The sequence below is a fragment of the Eriocheir sinensis genome, chromosome 64, assembly GCF_024679095.1.
Source record: "Eriocheir sinensis breed Jianghai 21 chromosome 64, ASM2467909v1, whole genome shotgun sequence".
NCBI lineage: Eukaryota > Metazoa > Arthropoda > Malacostraca > Decapoda > Varunidae > Eriocheir > Eriocheir sinensis.
Window position 1 is genome coordinate 4710483 of NC_066572.1, and position 5457 is coordinate 4715939.

The window sequence follows — 5457 nt, forward strand, 5'->3', positions numbered from 1 at the left end:
GTGGTGGTCCTCCTCCCCCTCCACTGGATCCCATTGACGAACTAATTGAGGATATTCTGGGACCAGACAGCAAAACAATAATGGGTGAGCCTCAAGTCGATGATCTGATGGATGTCCTGCGTGCTGACATGTGAGTAGTTATTTCTTTCCTGTGTTCATTTTATATGAATCACTCCCCTGCTCTACCCTTTACCGCTTCCTTAAACTGACTCCACTCCACCTCAACGACACCTACCTCTTTGTCTCTTTCTTCCCTTCATTCTATACTCAAATTCTGCAGCTTTACCTCTTTGCTCAACTCCCTAATTTCTCTGAACCTCTCTTAATTTTACCCCAAATACTAGAACATAGATTCTAATATATGCTTATTTTTCAATCAAAGCAATGTTATTAAAATAACCATTTTGGGTAAAAAATTACTTCCATATTCATATTTCTATTCATTGTGATTAAGGCTTCATTCAATAAAAAGAAAGGAAATTACTGTCAGTCAGTTGTTTATATCATTCATTAATTGAAATTTTTTTACACAAGGCGCCGGCCAAAGGCACAGCAAAAATTAGTAAAGAATATAAGATAGATTGTGTTCATGTAAGGTAATATAGTGATAGATTATATAATGTAGTATACTATTCTAGGAGTGATTTCACTATGCTGGCAGGTGTGTCCTTGCATCTTCCAAGCTTGTACACCATGTAATGATTAAATCCATTGCTTGCAGAAAGGACGTGAGACCTGCTGCAGGAGGAGCAACAGCAGATCCGTTGGTCGGTATCAATAGCGAATCTGCAGATGCACCAACTGTAATATGTTGATGCATCTGCAGAAGAAGCGCTTCCCTTCATCCACCCCTCAGAAGATCCCACCACGGGACAAATGGGAGCTGTAAAGGCAGTGGAGTCTGCTGCCCAGGAACACAAGGCAGCTGCTCAGGCAGTGGCATCCGCTGCACGGGCCCAAGAGGCAGCTGCCCGAGCACAGGAGTCCGCTGCGAGGGCCAAGGAGTCCGCTGCGAGGGCCAAGGAGTCCGCTGCGAGGGCCAAGGAGTCCGCTGCGAGGGCCAAGGAGTCCGCTGCGAGGGCCAAGGAGGCAGCTATGCGGGCCAAGGAACAGGCTGCCAAGGAGAAAATTGAGGCCATGAGGCTTAAAGCTAGATACTATAAATTTAAACTAGAAAATAATTAAATATACAACCAAATACTACTTCTGTTATTTCTAACATTATTAAACTATTATAAGCTTAGTTCTCATATGTATTGTAATTTGTACTTATACTGACACTGTTTTTTTTGCATAGTTTCTGACTATACAATTAGAATTTTGACTGTGGAAAGATATACTATGGTGAAGCTTTCTAGTCTCCTTTTTAGAAAACAATCATAAGAAGGTCATCAGAAATTGTGGTTAGGAGATGAGAGACTATGCTAATGGGAATTTAAATTTATCATAATGCATTAAAAGGTAGGAAACATTACCAAGGTAGGTACACGAGGCCCTGTTGGAGGACGTTCCATCAGTCCTCATTGCTGAGAAGAGAAATGATGACATTAAGAGAAATGTATAAAATCAATGTGAAGCAAGTATACTTATTTATCTATTTTTATCGATCATATCTATTTTTCCATCTCTCACCTGTTCACCCATCCGTCCCACTCCCCACTACCACCTTCATCTCATTAGTGATCTTCCAATAAGTAATTAATTAAATTAGAACATAATACCAGTTTCTCTTGCAAAGATTCAACTTACTTGAAATGCAAGGTGCAGACTGCATCCTGATAGGCACGACCTCATTACGGTGACCACCGGGCGCATTGGCAGGTTCTTCTGCAGCATCATTTAATGGCACTGGGACTTGTGCCTCTGCACCCATTGGTTGCTCGTCATCCAGAGGAAGAGGAAGATTCCTATCCTTGCAAATATTGTGCAGCATTCCACACACATGAATGATTTTGCACACCTTGAGGGGGGGCCTCAATCGTACCTCACCATGCAAAACATGAAATCGGCGTTTGAGTTGTCCAATTCCACGTTCAACAATACTGCGTGTAATTTTGTGAGACCTGGATGAATAACAATGGTAATTAATTGTAATTAATTGTTGTACGTTGTTGTCCTAGTGGTAATCTTGTTGAGTTAGTCTACACTTCATAGCCTAATCACTAAAAACCCTTAAATAGACAGAAATCTACCAGGAAAAAATAGTTTCGTCCTCACAAATGAGAAGCAGCAGCGGCACACACTCACAGTACACGCAGCCATAGGAATTTCCTACTGGAAACGAAACTAAAGATCATTAAGCCCTTGGATCGTAACCTAGCCACTCGATAGTAACCTAGCCACTCGATAGTAACCTAGCCACTCGATAGTAACCTAGCCACTCGATAGTAACCTAGCCACTCGATAGTAACCTAGCCACTCGATAGTAACCTAGCCACTCGATAGTAACCTAGCCACTCGATAGTAACCTAGCCACTCAATAGTAACCTAGCCACTCGATAGTAACCTAGCCACTCGATAGTAACCTAGCCACTCGATAGTAACCTAGCCACTCGATAGTAACCTAGCCACTCGATAGTAACCTAGCCACTCGATAGTAACCTAGCCACTCGATAGTAACCTAGCCACTCGATAGTAACCTAGCCACTCGATAGTAACCTAGCCACTCGATAGTAACCTAGCCACTCGATAGTAACCTAGCCACTCGATAGTAACCTAGCCACTCGATAGTAACCTAGCCACTCGATAGTAACCTAGCCACTCGATAGTAACCTAGCCACTCAATAGTAACCAAGCCACTCAATAGTAACCAAGCCACTCGATAGTAACCTAGCCACTCGATAGTAACCTAGCCACTCAATAGTAACCTAGCCACTCAATAGTAACCTAGCCACTCGATAGTAACCTAGCCACTCGATAGTAACCTAGCCACTCGATAGTAACCTAGCCACTCGATAGTAACCTAGCCACTCGATAGTAACCTAGCCACTCAATAGTAAACTAGCCACTCGATAGTAACCTAGCCACTCGATAGTAACCTAGCCACTCGATAGTAACCTAGCCACTCAATAGTAACCTAGCCACTCGATAGTAACCTAGCCACTCAATAGTAACCTAGCCACTCGATAGTAACCTAGCCACTCAATAGTAACCTAGCCACTCAATAGTAACCTAGCCACTCAATAGTAACCTAGCCACTCGATAGTAACCTAGCCACTCGATAGTAACCTAGCCACTCGATAGTAACCTAGCCACTCAATAGTAACCTAGCCACTCGATAGTAACCTAGCCACTCGATAGTAACCTAGCCACTCAATAGTAAACTAGCCACTCAATAGTAACCTAGCCACTCAATAGTAAACTAGCCACTCGATCGTAACCTAGCCACTCGATAGTAACCTAGCCACTCAATAGTAAACTAGCCACTCAATAGTAAACTAGCCACTCGATAGTAACCTAGCCACTCGATAGTAACCTAGCCACTCGATAGTAACCTAGCCACTCAATAGTAACCTAGCCACTCGATAGTAACCTAGCCACTCGATAGTAACCTAGCCACTCAATAGTAACCTAGCCACTCAATAGTAACCTAGCCACTCGATAGTAACCTAGCCACTCAATAGTAACCTAGCCACTCAATAGTAACCTAGCCACTCGATAGTAACCTAGCCACTCAATAGTAACCTAGCCACTCGATAGTAACCTAGCCACTCGATAGTAACCTAGCCACTCAATAGTAAACTAGCCACTCGATCGTAACCTAGCCACTCGATAGTAACCTACATTGCCCCAAGTAGATAAATCTTTAATAAATCACTGTCAGTTACCACCCAGACAATACACCTGAGGGTATGTTGCGGCTGCTCAATGGGCGTTTGCCCGAAATAGGTAAATCTTTAAAAATCACTGTCAACATGATAAATAATTTGCGATGGGTATATATGGGGTTCAAATTGCTCAGGATGAAAAGCTCTATCAGATGAGAAGGGTAAGTAAAGCCATCTCGAGACTGGTGTACGAGTAAAAAAATACCTAATGTTCATATGATGAGTTAGTGGTTATCAAAGTTTCAGCAAAAAATATACAGGACAAAATTTGGGACTCAACTCTCAGTGGCCGATTCTCAGGCAAATAGTAATTTAACTTTGAGCACAGGTTAAGGTTTTTAATGCATAGGGCGTTGAGTCAGATTTAGTACTAAATACACCCCATTCCCAGTGTTAGTTCTTACCAGTCTCACTGACTAAACTACTTATAAACGTTATATCAAAGTCCTAAACCAAAGTAACCTTGATTTCACCTCCTGCCAGAAAAATATTTAAATGTTTTAGTGCATGTTATATATATATATATATATATATATATATATATATATATATATATATATATATATATAAATATATATATATATATATATATATATATATATATAACTTATGTTACCAAGCCCAATACTATCTTTCCGAAATGAAACTTAATCCAACCTAACCAAACTTAACCTAACTACTACTAATACTGTCTACTACTACTACTAATACCACTGCTGCTGCTGCTGCTACTGCTATCAATAATAATAATAATAATAATAATAATAATAAGACAATGTATTTACCTATTATATCGTGACTGAGGTCCAGGCAGTGGACGCAGATAAGGTGTAAGGAGCCATGTCTTGCAGGGGTACCCACTGTCTCCAAGCAAGTGACTTCCTGCTGGCACATATCCTCCGTCAAACAATCTTGACAATCCACTGCTGTTCAAGATACGTGCATCATGCACTGACCCTGGCCACTTGGCAAGAATGTCCAATATTCGATAATTGGCATCAAATACAACTTGGACATTCATGCTGTGATACCCCTTCCGGTTCACATACACTTCTTCTTGATCCCTCGGTGCCACAATTCGGATGTGTGTGCCATCAATGGCACCTACGATGTTAGGGAAATTGGCTATAGCAAAGAATTCTGCTTTCTTTCGGTCAGCGCTGTCTTGGGTGACAGGAAAAGTTATGAACCTCTTGAGGACATTAACATCTGCAAGGGCGTCTATAGTTTTACTGATGGCTCTGCTGATGCTGGACTGTGAGGGGCCAAGGTCATCACTGCTACATTGTTGCATTTTGCCAGTAGCAAGATATCTTAAGGTTATGAGAACCTTCAACTCCGGGGTGAGCGGGTTAGACCTGTTGGTATCACTCTTCAGCGCTGCCCTTACAAGGTTGGTAACAAATAATATACCTTCCCGGTCTAACCTGTACCTCTTGATGAGCTCAGCATCATTAAGTTCATTTAGAACGTCCTTTCTAAGGTAATTATTCCCTGGCTGATGTGGTTGTTGCTCGTGGCGCTGCCATCTTGATTGTTTACGTTCAAATCCATCGTCCTTAAGGGCTGGTAAGACAGGGTCCAGCCTGTTTTACCGCTAAGCACGATGTTAGGGCCGTCGAAAAATTTT

At 41.8% G+C, this 5457-nt stretch overlaps 1 long non-coding RNA gene across 21 annotated transcripts; it reads right to left on the reverse strand.

The window, feature by feature from the left end:
* Positions 1–1793: 1793 nt before the first annotated feature.
* LOC126987326 (uncharacterized) lies at positions 1794–4331 on the reverse strand. Of its 21 annotated transcripts, XR_007740738.1 has the most exons (4): positions 3457–4331; positions 3039–3304; positions 2830–3000; positions 1794–2753 (listed from the first exon to the last, which is right to left on the reverse strand). It is a non-coding gene; the product is annotated as an uncharacterized LOC126987326 (long non-coding RNA). The 21 variants fall into 21 exon arrangements; XR_007740747.1 differs by having other exon boundaries at positions 2830–3285; positions 3590–4331; XR_007740749.1 differs by having other exon boundaries at positions 2830–3095.
* Positions 4332–5457: the final 1126 nt, after the last annotated feature.